This window comes from Danio rerio, chromosome 11 (assembly GCF_049306965.1).
Source record: "Danio rerio strain Tuebingen ecotype United States chromosome 11, GRCz12tu, whole genome shotgun sequence".
NCBI lineage: Eukaryota > Metazoa > Chordata > Actinopteri > Cypriniformes > Danionidae > Danio > Danio rerio.
The window spans coordinates 8,797,620-8,819,306 of record NC_133186.1 but is presented as its reverse complement, the minus strand read 5'-3'; the positions used below and the strand labels follow the sequence as shown (position 1 = coordinate 8,819,306).

The 21,687-nt window shown below is 35.8% G+C and overlaps 2 protein-coding genes across 23 annotated transcripts in view; one reads left to right on the top strand and one right to left on the bottom strand.

The window, feature by feature from the left end:
* Nucleotides 1-20,824, bottom strand: part of tbl1xr1a (TBL1X/Y related 1a) — a 124,927-nt gene extending 104,103 nt beyond the window's left edge. Inside the window, exon 1 of one of the 2 annotated variants that reach the window (XM_005172823.6) lies at nt 20,564-20,824. The gene's annotated coding sequence lies outside the window, so the exon portion shown is untranslated. 2 annotated transcript variants of the gene reach the window in all.
* The window catches only part of si:ch211-51h4.2, a 488,455-nt gene that overhangs the window by 422,558 nt on the left and 44,210 nt on the right, over nt 1-21,687 (top strand). For 3 of the 21 annotated variants that reach the window (XR_012386994.1, XR_012387003.1, XR_012387014.1), the window contains 2 exons: nt 1,199-1,250; nt 2,774-3,040. The exons of 11 other annotated variants lie outside the window; for them this stretch is intronic. The gene's annotated coding sequence lies outside the window, so the exon portion shown is untranslated. Of the gene's footprint in view, nt 1-1,198; nt 1,251-2,773; nt 4,091-21,687 lie in introns of those variants that run through there. 7 more of the 21 variants (XR_012387005.1, XR_012387009.1, XR_012386999.1 and 4 more) reach the window with 5 other exon arrangements.

Genomic DNA, 21,687 nt, shown 5'->3' with positions numbered 1-21,687 from the left:
ACTTGGTTGAAACAAACTCTAAATCAGTTTTGTTGTAGGGAATAAGCAGTATGATCTAACGAACCAGTCTATACCATAGTGTATTATAGTTATGCAAAGGTGTACAGTTGAAGTAAGAGGGCTCTATTTTGACGGTCCATGCCCAAAGAGCAAAGCGCAGGGCGCAAACGCATTAAGAGCATGTCAGAATCCATTTTTGCTAATATAAGGACGGAAAAATCCGCTTTGCGCCGTGGCGCATGATCTAAAAGGGTTGAGCTTATTTTATTAATGAGTTATAGGTGTGTTTTGAGAATAAACCAGAGTCTCATCTCCTATTCCCTTTAAGAGCCAGTTGCATCGCACCATAGCGAATTTGCTATTTACAAAACGAACTTTGAAGGTGGAAAAACTGAGCGTTTCACTAGCAAGAAAACAGTTAAACAGAGCATCTACAGCGGGAAAATGAGAAATGAGCCTCCTCATTATGTAGGCCTACTTGCACTTTCGCCCTCGTGGATAGCAAACGAATAAATACCAATAATAATGAAGTGTGGTCAAAAACCTGAGTTATATCCTAATATACATGCTATGCCCCATATGGTCTAAAACCTGACAGGTGGGTAAATCTAAGCTTGTTTTTAATACAACAAATATAAATATTTATATAATAAATAAATCTGCTAATAATAATAACATTATACAAAAGCAAATTGTCACAAATAAACAGAAAAAGTCTCCCGAGATGAAGACGGCATTTAAGTTTGGTTTTTATATTTATGTAAGCTAGAAAATAATATGTTTTGTAATATTTTAATCCTTTATATTTATATCCTATATATATCCTTATTATATCCTATATATTTCCTTAATATTTTAATTATTTTTCATTTGTAAAGATATTGCTCTACATCTTGTGTGTATTAAGCAGTGTGTAAGCGAGGCGCTGGACAATAGACAGGCTAATAATTTTGTCCCTAAAATGTTTTTTAAAAAACTGCTTTTATTCTAATAATAAATAAAACTAATAAAACAAACAAGACTTTCTCCAGAAGAAAAAAATATTATCAGACATTCTGTGAAAATCTCCATGCTCTTATTAAACACCATTTGGGAAATATTTTAAAAATAAAAATTTATGAAAAGCGGTTAATGATTCAAAATGAAAGTGATCTTTTTTGCTTGTGTCTTATTTCTCATCATCATGAATTAAAATAAGGACGTATAAGAGCTGAGCGGAATCCCAGAAAATAAACAAAACTCAATGTGAGGTAAGTAAACCCCGCTTTTGTTTTAAAAATTTTGAGAATGATGAAACTTTGTTGTTTAGGAACAGAACAATTAAAAGTACCCTTGATTTTAAAGATGCTAGTTTAAAACTAACATCAAAAAGCCTTTTATATTATTTTTAGAAATTAAACTTAGCAAGAATATTTATACATTCCGTTAAAATAAATATTCTAAATATATAAATGTTGAGGAGAAAAAAAACACATATTACTGTATAAATTTTACATGTAAATTCATTTCTTCATTCAGGGGGTGACACCATATCATGAAACATATTTTTGTTTGCTGATTTGAGTTCATGATGCAGATTTAATTAAATAAAAAAATACATCTTCAAAAATTTTATTTAAACATTCTGATTTTGTCATTTAAAATCAAACAATATGATCCAGTGTGTCATACATTTTGAATATCAAAATCATAGGTAAAACCCATGCATATGGCACTTTATTATCATGTTGAAACGAACAAATGCTTTAGCTTAATAACAACAATTACTGAAATTATATTCAATTACTGTTCTGGTACTAGAGTTAATTAATGATAAATATGTGAAATAGCCTTCTAACAGGATTGTTCATGGCACAGTGTTTCTCCTGTTTGTCAGTGTCAATGAGAACATCTGCTCTCTGGCTGTAAACACACTGCGATTTCAGTCATGATTTGTTCGTCTGAGACTAATTTAGGGAATCCTAAAAGCTGGACTCAATGATGAGGAGGCTAAAAATTGTTATTTCTTAGCCACATATTTGAAATTAGTCAAAACATTCCAAATATAAACAAACATTTAGGTTGTGAGCATACCCTTTATTCAGTATAACTTGTCTTTGAAAACAATTGATATATCTTGAACTATGTCACATAACTATATTGAGGCACAGCAGTTTGTCCAGGTCAAAGGTCCCCGATCACCAGTTAACTAAAAATTATTGTAAATCTTGCAGGAATGTTATTCTAAGTATGAAAATTACCAAATTAGTAAAAACAGCACTTTCTTTGTACACTACTTTTTTTTTCATTTTTACTTCACAAACCAATAAGCAGCCAACGCTCACATAATACAAGTGAAATTGTTTGATTATAGAAATTCCATTGCATTTAAAATGTGACTTCGACAATACAATCACTTCCCGCTTTCGATGGAATAGCTGTTGAAATGTTCTTTTATTTATAATCTGTTTAATGATTAGTGAATGCGCTTACCACTGCTTTTTACAAAAAGACTAAATAGAGCTGGGGAATGTCTTTAGGTGCATAAGCATCAGTTTTTGTGCTAAGTTTCTATGAAAGGTAGTTTGCTTCTAAAAGAGAATAACATCTACATGTAGAAAAACAGAAGCCCACAAAGTCTCTTTAAACACTTGTCCACAGTGCATCAAAACATGTGTAGGCAACACAAGCCCTTGTGAGCGATGTTAACCAGTGTCTCAGAGATCATCATCACGTTCTTGTGCTCGATATGTTTGCTGTTTTCCTCGATATGTTATGCTTTCTCGATTCTAAGGGCCGGGACACACCGAGCCTGGACCATAAAGATGTATGTGAACACACCAAACAGACGAAAGCCGACTGAAACAAGAGCCGAATTCTGCACATACAGAAGAGGACTGGTCTTACCGCACGTTGGGCGGCAGTAGTGCATTTTCTCATTCCATAAATGGACACCGACCTTCCAATACAACGTGTAAACAAAGCAGCATTTCGTACCAACATAACAGTAATTGTCACTCACCATAAAGGAATTTGCTCATCCAAATATGTCTGACAATCTAATAATCCATGGCTTGAATTGTTTACTTGCTTGTGCTCTAATTCATTTCTGAATAACCAATAATCAGTCAATGTTCCGACGCCAATTTGAAATACTGAGTCAGTCCAACAAACTCAGACGTAACATGATATTAGCCGACATGTGAAACACACCAAAGCAACTAGGCTGCCCGACTAACCAACGAAGCCCAGTATTTACATGTATATAACGGTCAAAGGCAAATTATAAATTTAGTGAAGATCCAGTCCTAACCCAATCAGGTCACTGAAAAATCTCTGCCATACCCCTAGCATCTCTCCTGCTGGACCCCAGTCATCCTTATTGTCGAACCCTGCCTAAAAGATTCTTGTGACCCTTGGATAAAATCGGTGAATCTGACATGTTAATGGCAATTGCGTTCAACTTTTCTCTCCGATAATGTTCTGGCAATGTCAGAAACTTTCTTGCAGTGTTAATGACAACCATTGAAACAAAAAAACAAAAGAAGCGGCATATATGATAACCCAGTTAGTTTTCTGGTTTGATTATTAATGCATGTTGTGAGCAAAATTAATGCCAAAGATAGCTTATTGCATGTTTTTGATTCCGTATCTGGCGTGTCTTGATTGTTGTAAAGGTTGACATCATGATATCCCACAGTGACATAAACCAAAATTGTATTACTATTAATCTTACGAGGATAAGCCTCTAGAGATGAATCATCCCGTTTTCAATGGAGTCCTCATGAGGATCAATTTCGTACAGTCTGAAAGCTCCAATCATGCAGGATTATCAAAATCACATCGTGTGAGCAACCTGCCTTGTTTCTCAAAATGTTTTACGTTTAATAAGAATTTTAAGTTCTTAAATAGCCAAGTATTTTTAAAAGCCTAGAGATGATTTACTTCTTTAAGAGGCAGCTGAGAATGAATACAACAGTGAAAATATTGTTCAATTCACCAAGACACAAAATGAAATTCATCATTTGCATGTGCATCTCCATGTACAGTTGGTGATTAATGTTTTCGTAAGAGCAAATTATATCACAAAAATCAATAAAACAGCAATACATATCTACCTATATTTTTATTATGACTTTCGAAACTGTTTTCCAGACAATTGTTGTTGTTGCTGTTAAAGTTTTAGTTTGTTGTAGAACTGACATTAAGTTAATTTGGCAGTCTAAAACTAAAAAGTCCGAGCAACCAAATATAACGAAATTAACAAATTAAAACTGATTCACTTACTCTGATTCACAAAAAAGTACTAAACTAAAGCCTGGTTTCCACTTATGCGTCAAGTGATGCATGCAACACGCATAGCTGTGCATTTATACTTCTGCGCGCTGGTTCTGTCCCTCTGCAATAACACTTCCGAAACGCTAGTTGGCAGTGAGATATTTATGTTCCTCTGTGTCGAGTTTCTTCGCTAGTGTTTTGTTTTTTCTGAACGCTTCCTTAATGTACAAGTGGCTCAAACTCGCTCCATCGCCCAGACTGGTCAGCCCTACCAAGCCGACCAATCACAGAGCTTGCGATACGCGTCATTGCAACGTGTAGTTACATTTTGAGAGGTGCGCCTCAGCGACCTTGACGGCCACAGCATAGGGCTATGCATCAACACGTAGTCTGCGCCATAGCATATGTGTGCGATTGACACAGAAGTATAAATCAGCCATTAAATGTCATCAATAAAATAAAAAATTTGATGCACTTTATTTAAATTTTTTTTTTACTTTTATTTTTTACATTGCGTAATTGTTTTCAGAATCTGACATTACATTATAAGAGGTCATGAATGGGGATGCAACGAATAACCGATTTCACTATTAACTGCTCTTTAATTTAACACATTTAATTAACTTTAAAGGCTTGTTAACGCATTTATGCACAGAACAAAACGGCAAAAGTTACGCCAACTGTGCGCTAGTTTAAAGTTCCGAGCTTGTACACCGAGGCTAATACACTCACACACTAGATTAAAGGCTGATTTTAACTGTGGCTGAGACTATTAAATAAGGGCCGTTAACATATCTCCTTTCTTTTGCATGTGCAAGTTTGTTATGTCCAATTGAGGCACGTGGAATGCACAGGCATATTGGCAGTGACGCAACACTCTCATGCTTTCCAGGCGCACCTAGTTGAAAGAACACTGTGAGCGTACCAGAAGTCACATGACAACAACCAGTCAGCTTCATATTTTGTATGGAATATACACATTTCTTCTCCAAAGAGTAAAAATAAATACCAAAGGAAAATACCAAACAATTTTGAATTAAAGTTGTTCAAAAGTACCTGGTTCAGCAGCCTTTGACTACATTTGTTCTCTTTAAAAAGGGAAATAAGTAGGTAATATGTGGCTTAGAATAACATTAGACAAATACTTTATTTATTTATTTATTTATTTATTTATTTATTTATTTGTTTGTTTGTTTGTTTGTTTGTTTGTTTGTTTGTTTTTTTTATTTATTCATTTATTTTTTTTGTTTGTTTGTTAATTTTAATTTTCAGTGTAACATTACTATGGATGTTTAAATGCCAAAAACTTTTTTTTTACTTATTGTTAAGTCCAAAGAAAAATGGACTATAGTTTATTATTATTAATAATATTTTGTGGTGTATTATTTGCTCACTGAGCAGCAACAAATAGCACTATAAAATATAGGGAGTTTTCATGTGATTTTCTAAACTAGTGTTTTGAAATGCACAATAATCATGACAACCGTGAAACCATGATTATTACTTAGACTATAATCGTACAACCAAAATCTACAACCGTTGCATCCTAAGTCATGAATAAATCAACTTCACATAAACACAAATTCAATCTGTGAGCATTTAAATATTTTTTGACAAAAACTAGTCATATCATATACATAGTGAATCTTAAGCCTGCACACAACTTCTCAAAAAGAAATAAATTACCACAATGTATTACTATTTAGAGGAAGAACTACACAATAGTTCTTCAATTTTAACAGGAACAAAACGTATTTCACAAATATAAAGTATTTTTGTTACACTTTGAACACATCATTTTAAACTAAATAAGCAACAATAAGGCACTACATAAAAAAACAGCTGCATATGTTGCTGAAAACTGTAAACTTGCCAACTGAAATAAACAATTCCCCACCAAAAAAGTGTTTGAACGTCATAATTCTCAAACAGCATGAGCCCTTTATACAAGAAAGACGAGGAACTGCTGCAAATTTACATGTTGAACTTGACCTTCGGTTCACACACACAACAAAAGTATGTGAGCGTGTGGGTGGGGGGAGGGGAACGGCAGAGGTTTCATTAGTCTGTCAGAGAGCAGGAAGAGACAAATGAACAGCTACAGCGCGGGTCAGGAGAACGACCATCCCCCAAACACCACCACAGCACAACACACGAACCACTGGTCTGCAACTTTAAGCCAGCGCTCATGTGGATAACCTTTAATCTGGGAAATAAAATCAACATGACCTGATATATGACTGCCACCCAGATCTGTCAAAGGAATGCAGCCCTAACACTTAACATTTGCATATAAGTTTGTTGCATAACATCAGTCCAGAAATGCTGTGTTTGGTTACCCATAACAAGTAGAATACCTCCCAAATGTTTAGTAAAAATAAGGTCTGAGTAGGCCTGCATAATATTGGAAAGAAGTTGTAGTGGAATATTTTGTTTTTCTGCAATATTTATTGCAACATGAACAGTTTTAACGGATGAATTGAACTGATTGAATTAAAACTGTATATCCATATTTTTTAGATTGATTAGGACGATTTTGTAGGGGAGTGCATCTGCATTAGGGCTGCACAATATATCAATTCAGCATCGATATCGCAATGTGATCCTTCGCAATGGTCACATTGCAGGATATGTAATGTTGACTTTGTATTGTAATTTATCATTTGCATCTGTTTTTGATGCCTGGGATTGTATAATGATTTTAAAAAGCATTCAGGCATAAGAAATTGTACCATTTGTGACTTCGACAATGATACATTTTTTAGAATTATTTTTATTTTAATCATTTAATTACTGTACTTGCATACGGTTAAGACTCTGGAAACGATAAAACACTTTATTTCAATTGGAATTTTTTCTTGATCGTATTTATAGATTGTTATGCATGAAAATACTCACAACATCTGCAAATACAGAAATGCACTACAAATAGCAGAGACAAAGCCATGTCCGTTAACCGTTTTCAAGGCTCAGCGCAGTTTGGAAAAGTCAAGGTTTTAAAACCACCAAAATTTTCTGCTATTCCTTTCCCATGGTATATGCAAGATTTTTTTTTGTTTAGTTTTTTTAGGAAAACATTTCCAGCAAAAAAAGATGGCTGTGTTTTCAATAAAAAGTACGCAAAGTTTGGACTTGCGTCTTTGGAAGTTCAGACTTGCCAAGTTCAGACTTAGAAGAACGAACTCTCGAGGACTCAAAAACACAATCGGGTACTTCTTCAAATGGAACGGCAGTGTACTTTAAAACGTCACTTACCTTACCATGGGTTTCATTGTAAATATAACAATAAAATGATTTAGTTACATAAAGCACAGCCTTATAATTAATATTATATTAATATTATGATCTTGATTTAAGCGTTTTTGATTTAGGCATTCTGGGATATCCATGCTCCAAGTTCACACAAGTCACCTCTCAAAGCATCCTTGGCAAAAGGGGCGGAACAAGTACACATCCGGGAATTTTATCTGTACTAGGCAAAATGTGAACTTTGAGCTTGAACAGTACTTCGGCGACGATTGATGATGTTTCATGAGAACACAAGAATGCAAGTACAGACAAGAACGCATTTTGAGAAACAGCCAATGATTTATTTGAATCATTCAGCCTGACATGTTTACTGCTCCAAAATATTACAAATGTTTCTCAAAATTAAATAAATTGTGTTCAAAAGTGGAAAAAGTTTTTGTTTTTTACCCAGACGTTTACATTTTACAGCAGTAACCACAATACCGTGGAATTTTTATCCAAGGCTATTATTCCACCAGAATCATATACCGGCCCATCACTACACAGACCACAATGAAAATGTCTTGGGGGACCCCCCACATTTTATAGAATGTTTATTAGATTTTATAGAGATGCAAATAGTAAACATCAGTTCATCAGTCATTGACTAAACACTGTTGACGGTTGTATGAAAATCCTTGCAACACATCCAAATACAGATATGCACTGCAAATAGCAAAGACAATAACGCAAATATGTTAGGGACCCCAAAAATTGTATAGATTGTTCATTAGATTTTATGGAGATGCACTCCCACTGCAGAATCAATGTAACATTATACGTTTTTTCCAAGCAGAAAATTATGGATGCACTTGATTGTAATAGTTATTATTTTTTATTTCATTAATATAATTTTCTCAGCTATATTGATTTTCAAAAGCAAGTCAATAAAACCACATTTATTTTATCATCACACATACATGTCATGAGGCAGTATTTCATCCGCTTTGTCATGACAGCACATGAGCTCTATTGCAAGCAGCAGGAAACACTACTAATACAAAAACGAATGAACTTTGATTTTCCTGTGAGCATGTGCAATTCATGCATAGATAAGTTCTTTGACAAAGAATCTTTGACGTGCGCAAGCTACTCTTGCACTTTAGTCAGAGCAGCAACAAACCACAGTGACTGCGGAGGGAGTGTAAAACCAGCGGGCTGAACACTGCGGCCTTTTTTTGGCTCATATTTTCCGCTGTTTGCCATTTTTGGTCGATAACATTTGGAGGCCCAAAATTCAGTGCATCCCTAAAAAACAACACTGCATGGTCTTTATCAATAAAAATATATACATATGGATAATATTTGTCAAAGTAACAACCTATACATTTTTGTAGCCAAATGGTTGAAACTCACTTGAAATGTTTACACAAGCTATGTTTACATTAACCTATTTTTATGAGCATAAAAAGGTAGATGGAAACGATCATGTGATGATAAAAATGTGTGTGAATGGACAAACCAGCAAGCTGACCACACTGTAAAACATCTGAAATGTTGTTTTGGTCATTCAAAAGGCTCGTACACCACGGGACGCTTTTCGTTTGCATTTTTCAAGACGTTTTTCCAGATTCAAACCCAAGCGATTTTCACTGTCGCCAAGCAGAAGAGTATGCAAAATCACTTAGATGGCACTACACAACTTTAAGCTTCTGAAACCCGCTTGTAGCACAGAAGAAGACAAAGTTGACCAGCTTGTTGTTATGGATGGTTCAAGCAGCAGCTCCAGATCTAGTGATGGATAAATTATTATTGTTCACCAATGCAATAAGCAGCTCCACGTTCATATCGCCTCTGGGCATCTTCTTCAACGTGCGCTCGCATTGACAGTTTTGTGTTTGAGCGCCTCCAAGTGCATTGTAACTTCAGCACCTCTGTGCACGTGAACAAAAGTGCTAACCTGATTGATGGAGGTTTTGACATGGCTCGTCAAAACAAAAAAACGAGGATGAGGCGTTTTTTTTTTTTTTTTAATTACGCCTGCCGTTTTGCACGTTGGTATGTACGATCACATTGACGCCCTTTATTTAGTCACTAGGCGTAAATCGTTGACAGAAAATGTGAGCAAAAAACATCTCGGTGTGCACAGGCCTTAAAATGCCTTAACCATTTCAGTTTTAGTGTTATTATATTGCTAATTTCCTACAGGACTGTCAAGAGCGTCAGTGCTTCGCCTTCAAAGACACCACCAAGTGTCTTCTGAGGCACAAGTAGTTTATTAAATGAAGAAAAGATTCACGCAGCAAATTCTGTTTTAACTTTTAATAATTGATACCAGTTAATCAGGAAGTGGAGATTTTGTTCTCTTTGACTAGTTGGATGGAAACCCCATTGTATTCTCACATCTTTTATGCAATATTCCAGTTTTGCTCGTAAATTTAATTTGCAATTTTGGATGGAAACATAGCTACAGTCAAAGCCCTTAAAAACAGACAAATAATAAACTTTCACTGCATTATTGTTAAACTTTGCAATGACTTCACAAATCGCATTCATTTTAAATTGTTGTCCTGGTTGACGATAATCCCAGCTCAACACATCCCACGATGTAACAATTGCAGATGTGTGCATTGGTATGCTGAAATGATATATTGTGGAGATTGTCCTACTCACAATTTCTGACGAAATAATCTTAGAAACACAGAGACATCGGTGACCTGTGTGACTTGTTGGCAAAGAAATAGGGAAGTACATTTCTGAAATTGTACTTCCACTTACGGTCACATCAGAGTTTCACACAACCAGAGTCAACATAGACAAGAAAACAGCCTGAGGTCAGACAACATAATGAAACAAGATTCATTACTCTGGATTATATTCCACAGTATTATATTACACAGCCTGTGGAGGCTTTACTGCCTCATATTTGTTCAAGTTATTCATTAATTTGGAGTCTATAAACAGTTTACAAGCTTAACTAATGTTTATGATTTTGAAAGTGAACTATGAAAGTTATGAAAGTGAATTGTGCAAGTGTCATTAGAGTCGCCAACAGCAATTGCGTAAATAATGACCGTGTCCGAACAAGTTTCCTGAACTAACTCTATCTCTGATTAAATTCAAAGATAGTCCCGCCCTAACTTACACTATGGTTATGTTATAGCCTAGTGCTTTTGTTATTTTTATCACTTGAAAAACCATATACGATGTTCTTGTATAAAATACCAGCTTTGTATTTATTCAATATGAAGTCCAACTTCTTTTATTCTTCATCTACCCCCCACATATGCAGAGTGCTGTTTTATGCTTTCACAACACGGCAATAGTATGTACAACAGCAGATTTGAACCCGCTGTAACTGATATCTAAATTTAGTCAGCTAACAGTTTCTGGGAATCATTCACAGAAGGAAGCTGACCATGGTGAAGTCAATCACACCACCAGGGACTGTCCTGCACGTCTACAGTGGGATGCCTCTCTCCCCTAAACGCACACACACACAAATCCACAACATGAGCCACGGTACACAGACAGACGAGATGCTGAAAAAGGCTCCATCAGATAAGGTGTCAAATTCCAAGTAAGCTGCACTTAATTTAAAGGTGATGCAAAGTCTACACAAGCTTCATACTTAGAGACAAGGCCCTAAAAATAGGGCTGCACAGTATATTTTTATTTGTTGCGACATCATGAATGATATTATTAATATGCAATATTTATATCACAGAGAGATGTAATGAATTACATTTATTTTACGTGTCAAGCATTTGTATGTTACACGCACAGGTTGTTGTCCAAACCTGACCAATCAGCCTGCTAATTTATACCTGCCTCCCCAGTATTATGGCATTAGCCTAATAATAAGGACAAGTGCAAACTTATGAGTTCAGAGCAAATGGCAGGAGTAAAGAAAGTGAGGAAAATGAAAAACGTGTATAAGAATCAAAATTTCCACTTAGGTCATTTGTTTGTTGGTTTGTACGTTTGTTTGTTTGTTTACTGCCATATCAGAAACCTATGGCTATTCCATCGCAAGGTCAAGATAGATAAAAACATATCACACAATGACAACTTCATAAATCAATAAGAGCAATAAAAAAACATTCAAATTTTGCATAAAAAAATAGTATGATCATTATTTTAAAAGGGCTAATGAACATAGAATTTCACAAGGAAAGCAAACATTCATACCAACAATTTCAATGCAATACTCAACATCGCATATTAGATACATGGTTTCTGCTACATTCAATCCTCGGTGGCGGGGGCGCCACACCAAAATTCATCCCGCCACGGCTACATTACAGCTTCTCATTTAAAACATTCAGTAGTTTTTTTTTTATATAGCAGGTTATAATCGCTTCAAAACCTATTAAAAGGAAAGTGAATTATGACAGCGTGAAGTTTTCTGTGGTGCTGTGCGTTATTTGTTTAACCCTTAAAGGGTCACGAAACACCAAAACACATTTTTTGAGCTGTTGACAGTCGTATATGTGTCCCACACTGCTAAAAACACTATTAGGACACCTATATTTCACTAAAAAGTGTAAATTGGTTGTTTTTGCGTTATTTCAAGCAAATTCGTACTTCCTGTTTGAAACGAATTTTTGAAGCTGCGTCACGGTCATGACATAATAGCGTTGTATTCCAGCGTGCAGACTGGGCGTCTGTGCCAGAGTGTGCCTTATTACGTCTTACAGTGTGATGCATTAATGCATGAGTAAGGCTTGGTTCAAACCAATCAGCGCGCTCTATTGTGCAACTTCATTAATATTCATTAGTGTCACCGTCTTTACACCACAGAGACGCCACGTTGTGTTGGCAAAACAAGCGTGAAGTGTTGCTTTTACAGTTTGCTGCCATTAAGTTTCGTTTTCATTTTCTCTCTGTGAGAGCTTATCTGGATCACGTGTGGATTACAGTGTACGCGACGCTCGACAACAATAATTTACGTGTCTAAGGGGGATTATTGTTTACCTGAGAGCTGTTCTCATCTGCAAACGCTGAAATCCGGATTCCGGATGTAGTCTTCTCTTCATAAAGACGCGGCTCAAGTTGCTGGTGATTGTCCTGTCTCTACAGATTTGGTAAGTGAGCTACCAGTGCTCTTTGTATATTCAGTTTGTTCGTATCAAATAAGTTAACTATTGCATTGAGTGCAAACATGTTAGCACTGCATTTTGTGACCGGAATAACACACGCGGAATAACACACGCGGAATAACACACCTGCCGTGTGCATCTAAGTTTCCGGGAAATGCTGAGTTTTTTTTCTGTCATTCGCCGTGCGCTATCAAACATTGCATGAAAAATACACGCTTAGAGCAGTTCCTCGAATCAAATATCTCATTTGTCGCGAGGGGCATGAATGAATTCCCTGAATGAAAGAGCCGAACTGCAGTTAAAGTCCGACATTTAATAATTTGGCAAATAATTCGACTACAGATGTCCATGTAGGTTAAACACCATCCCTTTCTCCTGTGTATTTTGACTGAAACTCGCGCGTGCCCAAATAGACACTCCCACACCCTCCCACTTTAGTTTCTCCGACACTCCCCCCTAAACAGAGCTGGACACCCCCACTTTTCTGACTTTTTCCAAAGAAGAGGTGTGAAAACACCCTGCTGAAACGAGGGGGTTTCATGGCCCTTTAAAGTTTACGTGCTGACTGACTGACTGACAGGTGCGTGATGCCAGCAAACACGACGTATAGCTTTCAGTTAAGATGAACACAGTTTCCATGATTATACTTTATAGATAAAGGTCTATGGCTCTGCATATTAGGACTTTATCTTGCTGGAGTTTATAGCCGTTTCACTTTCCTTCAGGCCACATTAACAACACTGAGACATTCATAAATATTCCTAGCAAATCTAATAAATGTTGGAGACATACTCGTTACATAAATGCACTAATCGCACTTTAGCAGCGTTTATTAGAGAGCGCACAAGAAGATATGTGCTTAAGCAACGTATATTTGAGGGCGTGCAAGAAGTTTTGTGCACGAGCAGAGAATATCGGCGCGCAAGCAAAGAGATTCGCATGCTCGTATTAATGTAATGTAATGTAATGTAATGTGTATTTATATAGCGAAATTATTGTGTATTACATGTAGGGCTGAAAAAAGATCATGATCATGATTCGACCCTACACCTGATCTTAAATCAGCATTCCTACGATTCAGCCAATTATATTTTCAAGGTCAGAAGAAAAACTTAAAAGCGGTCGAACAGGTCTTTACAGGAACATGAACACCTTCAAATGGCGTTAAAAGTGTCACATACTGTATTTATAAGGTATAATTCACCCAGAAATGTAATTTCTGTCTTCATGTAATGATGTATTCACAGCCGTGCAATCACATGTGATTTGACCGCGCGTTAGTGCAAGAAGTATGGCAATAATGGCTACTTTAGTGAACAGAACCCGCATGGGCTGTGGAAAACAAGTAATAACGTTGTAAATAACATTCAGTTTGTTGCACAGAGCGACCGTTGGAGAGCCGCACCAACATATTAAAAGTCTGTTCAAGTCCATCATAATGACTATACAAAATTTTGCATTTTAAGCAACAGTAGACCTACAAATGGGTGTAATATTATTAGTGTTGTTGTTTTACCATACAGTCACTTTAGAATTATATGGTTCTATCTGACATTTTTGTCAAAATTGAGTTATTAAATGACAACTTATTTACAATAGGGGATGTTTTATATAAAGTTGTTTACATTTTAAGACTTAAAAAAAAATGCTGCACGCATACTGTTTGCTATGGATGGCAAAAACTTTAGGACAGCTCATTATCTCAAAATCATTCAGAATGCAGACAGAACATTATAATTCCAAGGTGACTATATTTTGAGAATTAACAATAATAATAGCCTAATCACATTAACCTTTATTTTACATCTAAAGAATAGTGATCTTGATTTTAAGCAAAAAAAAAATTGTGATTCACATCTTAGCCAGAATCGTGCAGCCTTAATTACATGAATGTGATCTCTTATGTAATATTCCGCTTCCGACATTTGTTTTTGAAATAACGCCATAGGTAGTTGGTAGATCTGTGAAAAAAAAAAAGCCTGCCGCCACAGCTGGAAAAAATCCTAGAGGAAACACTGGGATATCTTGCAGTATTATATTATAATAGTTGATTCCCCTGATAAGTTTATGTTCGCCCAAATAGACAAAATAATACCCAGAAACCATCATTTTTGCAAAGGATTTTATTTTCGAACAAACATTTTAAATGTTTAAAAGCATACTAAATGGGTCATCCAAATGACTAGCTGAGTAATCACCCATTGGAAGGCATTAAATAATTAAGCTGGTTTCAGGTTAAAGCTGGATGGCGAGCTTGTAATAGTATGGAGCAGGAGGTCTCGGGATGTATTTTTAAAAGTTGGACTTTTCAAATTAAAACAAAAAATGTTCATGGTGGAGGCTTAAAAACATTGTGAAAAATGATGCAATGGCAGAAAACAACTATCTCATTGTAGAAGTAATAATAGTGTTTGTTTAAAGAAGGCCAAATGTAAAACGCTTTTTACTTTTAATATTGTACATTTTTATTAATGTTTAACAAAGTACAGAAATGACTGAAAGATAAAAAAGCTAGCCATTTTCTTAAATAAATGACACTACAGATAAAACAGGGTTTTTGGTGCAATATTTTGGTGTTTTCATATAAATTTCCTGTCAACTTTCAATCATTTGTGTTGCATTGTATTGTTACTACACTGAATAGTAGGCATTTACTACATACTCAGTTCATGTACCATTTCAATAAAAGTTTGCATTCCACAACATGAAACGTAAGCTTTACTATATCTCAATCTTACATTAATAAAAATAAGACGATACTGTAGATTATCTATTTTAACAGTATACAGTCATATTTAACCTGAAAGTGCAAGACTTCCTGTGTCAGCCACTTCCAGTTACTTCAACCGTCCAAAAATATATGTTGATTGATAAATAAATAGTGTAAACCCTACAGTTTGTCTAGTACATTATAATAACTACATCATAATAAATGTCACTGACACAAAACAAGCATTACTGTATATTTTTAATATTACGTAAGCAATAATATTCTTGTATTGGTCTTGCCTTTTTACAGAAAGCAAGAGTGTTGTTTTCCCAATATCAAATTAGTGATGATGAGTTTAACAGTTCAAGAACACTAATTGTGAATACTGAGTGAGTTTCATTTTAAACAATATATTTTTATTTTATAAAATTGTTTTAGGATTATTAGGATTAAACTAGTTAAATCTGAGATTAAGGGTGCTTTCACACCTAGACTTTCCTTTCGGAACCTGTCTCGTTTGCCCAGTTAGCGCGGTTCATTTGCCATATGTGAATCCAGCAATTGCACTCGGATCCGCGTCAAAACAATCGCTCCGAGATCGCCTGAATGAGATACAATCTGAGCCCGGCAATATTACAGTGTGTCATGCATATGTAACAGGCATATATATGTATGAAGAGAAAATGATAAGTAATCATGTAGTCAAGTAATGTACGTTTCATGTAAAATACGAAAGTGAAAGCATGCTGAACTATTAACGTAAGCAGTTTATGGGTTTATCCAATAGGAAAATTGACCAAACTGCTGTAGTTTATCAGTTATTTCCCTCTATAATGTAAAGCCTATAATGCATAAGTAAACTGCTACGTATAAGAAAGTGTTACCTCTGCTCTATATTTAGTGATGACGCCTGTGGGTGTCACCATTCAAAATTAAAATGCAGATTTTCACTTATAATGTCTTATTATTATATTGTCATAAATTAAAATAAGGAAGCATGGTAGCTAAGCGAGATTTTGCAAAAAATAAACTCGGAAACTCTGACCAATGTGAAGAGAGTTTACTCGCACGGCACTTGTCTTACCTATTTTGGTCCGTTTAGAAACTTTGTCGTATGAAAGCGAACCGCACCAAGAAAAAAAGAGCAACATTGTAACTATTTTAATCCCTGTTTCTGAACAAATGAATCGATTCACAGGAGTGAAAGCACCCTAAGGCTACAGTGCTTTTGTTCAAAAAAAAGAATAATTTTTTTTAACTAGCATTCCCAGTGCTTTTAAAACAAATCAGCTGTTTTGAACTATTCAGTTGAATTTACAACACTGACTTGCCATCACTGGCAGCATTATAATCACATGGGGCTCTATTTTGACGATCCAGGCACAAAGTGCAAAGCACAGGGCGCAAAAAGCAATAAGGGCGTGTCGGAATCCACTTTTGCTATTTTAAGGACGGTAAAATCCACTTTGCGCCATGGTCTAACAGGGTTGAGCTTATTTTCTTAATGAGTTATAGGTGTGTTTTGAGAATAACAAAACACAAAAATAAAATTTTTATGAACACACTGAAAAAGCCCGCCGAGATGAAGAAGGCATGAAAGTATGGTTTTTATATTTATGTAGGCTTGAAAATAATATCTTTCATAATATTTTAATCCTTTATATTTATATCCTATATATATCCTTATTATATCCTATAAATATATCTTTAATATTTTAACTCTTTTTCATATGTAAAGATATTTGCGTATTGCTCTATATCCTGTCTGTATTAAGCAATGTGTAAGCGAGGTGCACAACTAACGCGCTCTGCGTGGATTTTAGGAAAGAAAGAATCATTTATACAGTTTCTCAAAATAGCATCGCACCAGCAATGCGCCTCAACACACCTCCTTATTTTAGACTAGAACACCTATGGGCGCATATATGAGCGCAAATGCTTTTACTATTTAAACAGCGTTGTGCAAAATGTCAAAACAACTCTTGTGCCAAGCTGAAAGTAGCAAACAACAATTGCTTCACGTCTTGCGCCGCATTGCACGGGGTGTATGATAGGGCCCATGGTTTCTGCTACATTCATTCTTCCATGACGGAGCACCACAGCAAAATTAATTTTTGCCACGTCTACATTACAGCTTCTCATTCAAAACCTTTACCATAAGCTTTCAGTTATGTTGAACACCATTTACATAATTAAACTTTATAAAGGTCTATGGTTCTGCATACAATTACTTTATTTTACTGGAGTTTATAGCCGTTTCATTTTACTTCAGGACGCATCAATCCCGCTCTGTAGGCCTATTGGGGACATTCATAAATATTAGCAAATCGAATAAATGTTGGAGACATACTTGTTACATAAACGCACTAAATCAGAGAAAATCAGTGCGCAAGCAAAAAGATTTGCATGCTCGTATTTCATGAATGCAGTCTCGACTTGTAATACTGCGCTTATAACATTTGTCCTTGAAATAAGGCTATAGTTGGAAGATCTGTGTAAAAGGCCTGCCGCCACAGCTGGAAAAAAATCTTAGAGGAAACACTGAATCACATTTACCTATCCATGACAGGCTCAAACTGCTTAGTAAAATAATTAACAATTATCATTATATTCCAAAAATTATTTTATTTTTCGCACACCAAATTCACCAAATATTTATTATCGTAATCATAAGCACGTTAGTTTGTAGCACAAGCCAGTTCCCAAATAATGTCCTAGCTATTGTATAAGTAAGTATAGTGGCTAATGAGTAGGGCCAGATGGAATCTGCGGGCATTTTTTGCTATATCTGCAGAGAATTTTGGTAAAAGTCTGTGGATTTCTGCAGAATTATTTTGGGAGAATCAGAACTAAAACCTTAATATATGAAATAAAAATAATATCTTTTTAACTTTTATTTAATGTTTAAAATGCAAATCCAATTAGATTCACTTTATTTGGTAAATAAAGCAAGTGTCACATAATATATCTAGTAAAAGACAGAAAATATTACTTTACAAACTGCATTGTAAATAAATCAGATGAACATTTTCACATTAGTCAATAATATTACTGAAATTAAGTAAAAAACTGAATAAATATAGATTTACACACATTTACTCATGTAAATGAACAGAATTAATGATGGGCTAAAAATCTGCGGAAAATCTGCTGAATCTGCGCGCGCAGACTCCAGGTGGGCCTACTAATGACTCAAAAGTCGCACATATATTCACAAGACAGTTCCGCATTGAAAACTAAAGTGGAAATACTCATTCAGTCTGCAGAACAGAGCTACTTCAAACACAGCATGTGATTGATGGATCTGATAGCAGACCACCAACCATATAATTCACAAACCGTTCAAGAAACAGACCCGACAGTCATTTTAACTCAACTCGAACTCCGTGAACCCTTTAATTCCATGTTAACTAGCCAACACGCCAACAATTTGTAGTAGCAACTAAAAAGATAATCGTTTTGTTTACTAGTTGCACTCAAAGTTTGATGCAATCCCTCCACTACTGAAACAGCTAGAGTTCAAACGAAATGCTTTATTTACAAAGAATGAATGCAAAGCGGACGCACCCTCAGCTAATTTACAAATCCACTTTCCATATTACCTGTGTTTACGATCATTTACAGTACTACTACTGATTATACCGGATTGCATAACTAGACAACAGTTACAGCGTTCCTCAATGACCTTGCAGAAAATAAACCCAGGCCTTGTTCAAGAAAGCACAGACCATGGCAGGCATTTTCAAGCTCACACCACCATCTGCCCATCTCAACTCAACCTTGAGGCTCAAGAGAAACAGGGTCAACGGCACCGCAACACAGCACAGACACAAATGTCACGTTTCAACACGTCGACTGGCCCACTGCAATTCTGCTCCACGAGGGAACGAGTGGGGGAGAGGAAAAAAAAAAGAGGGAAAAAAGCGCAATAGATCAGATCTGTCTGTCCCATCCCCCACATCTTGCTTCAATCCACTCTGAGGCACAAGTTACATAACCGTGCCACTCTTCCATTCAGAGAGACGCAGATTTCAAACAAAGACTGAGAGACTCAAATCTTTCACTGAGAGAAACGAAGACATGTTTAATAGTGTTTTAATAGCGTTTTATTGTTGGCCTAATTTCAGACGGGGGGTTGTGTAAGAAAATGAGCTAGGTTAACCTAACACTAACTAGTAAATGAGTTAAAGGGTTGGTGATCTAAATAGGTTACATGAGAGCCATTACAATGGGAGTTTCCCAACACACATGGCCTTCAGATTACACACACACACACACATTACAGAGCTCCCCACCCCCACTCTAGACTGAACACCATGATCCAGATATCACATCCACACACATATTCCTTTTTATAAAGACTATTGTTTTGTATTTATTGACTGTTTGACTTGTATAAATCATTGTTACATTGTGTTATACAGTATGCATTAAGTCTGGAGCCTTATTTTGGTGTTACTCGCAGTCATATGCATTGCATAGTTTGACAATGAGAGTGTATATAATCAGTGTGCATGCTAAGAAATATCACTTTACATGTAAATGATTACAAATTCACGATCATGTCATTTGACACACACTTGTGTTTGCCCAAACACTGAATGAGTTGAGCTTCCCCTCCCCCACTCTCACAGAGTTAGTGCTTTGCCAACAACAGTCATGTGCTCGTGCTCATCTACATGTACAGTTTGATTATAAACATTGATTATAATTCATATACAGTTAACGTAACATAATTATGTAATTATATAATAAAAACAAGACTAAGTCAGTGTTTTGAAGTGCATCACATGTAGATAATAATAGAAGTGTGTTTATATGAGAACATTAACTTGATTTAAGTGTATGAAGCACATGAAAATTTGTTAGAAATCAACTTTAATGTTATATTACATATGCATACAGCAATAATAAACATACAAAGCAGATGTAAAATTGTTCTATTAATGCTTAATTTGATTGCTTGTGTATTTTAATGCATTATGAAATTTTATTTTGCACACACCTAAACTACAAAACAATCTGAAGTGGTGCTGCATTTACGCGCGCGCGCACACACACGCGCTCACGCTCACACACACACACACACACACACACACACACACACAGTGCTTCCCATCCCCCACCCAGCCAGATCCTCCAAAAGAAATGCCCTTGCCAAATAATAAATCGCTGTATATTGTTATTAAAAATACCCAACGCAACACAAACACGCATATACTACCGTATTATCGATATAACGAGTAAAAATTAAGAAAACACTCACTTTAATACCCGGATGAACGCGAGGACTGCCTTTCACTGCTTGTGTGGAATTTCCTCCTCCTCGACTATTTTGTCAAATAGTGCTCAAACAAAGCGTTATAAAGCTGCTTTGAGGCGGCAGGTCTTCAGATAAATTCCCAAACAACAGTCCGGTCCCGTTCGCATCGGCGTAGAGCGGAATAAAATCGTTTAAAAATAGATTTAAGAGCGATTGAGGTACATTGTGGGGCTGTTTGCTAGTGGAGAAAGAGCCAAACGGTTCAGGAGCAGCCAACGGCTTCAGACACTCAAACACTGGAGAGGTGACTTTCCAGGCGAAAATGGGGGAGGCCTGGGCGGTTGTCTATGCAGCTTTGTTGAAACTGAAGGAGGAATATCGCAATAACATGCCTCTTCGTTCCATCTCAATCTGGATTTTACTGTGAACTGCGGAAGAGGTATATCATTTTAGCGACTTACAATCTTTATTATGATGCGCGGGACTCGTTTTGACACGCGAATTGAGATTGTTTATGTTGTAAAAATGCCATTAAAAGAGATTATATTAGGCATTGTGATATGGCCAGATTTATCATTTGAGATCTTTTATAAGGTCATAAATGTTGATTGTTATTCAGTGAATAGGCACAACAGTTATAAATGTAATTGATTAAATTTTGACCTAATTATGATCATTAATTATGATAATGTGTTTTTATTTTGTGTAGTCACATTTAAAAATGTTCATTTACATGTGGCTTGTGTTTCAATACTGTGGATTATATTTTGTCTAATAAATTCTTTATTAATGTGAAAATATGCAAGTCTGTTTTTCTTTTTAAATGTTAACATTAAAGTAATTTTTACTATTTTAATATTGTATGGGTTAGGGCTGTGCAATTAATCGAATCGCAATTTGAAACTTATAAATGCATGACTGCTGTCTGTGTGTGTGACAGTGTTATTAGCCAACTAAGTAAGCACACTTTCGTTCTACCCATTTAGGAGAGCGTTTCCAAAAACCATAGTTTGCCAACTAAGGTCGCACATTCGGTCATTACAAACATAGTTTGTTGATTTGACATTTCCCAAATCCAATTTTCCAATGAACATTTGCAAACCGCATTGCAAACTTGTATGCCTGCA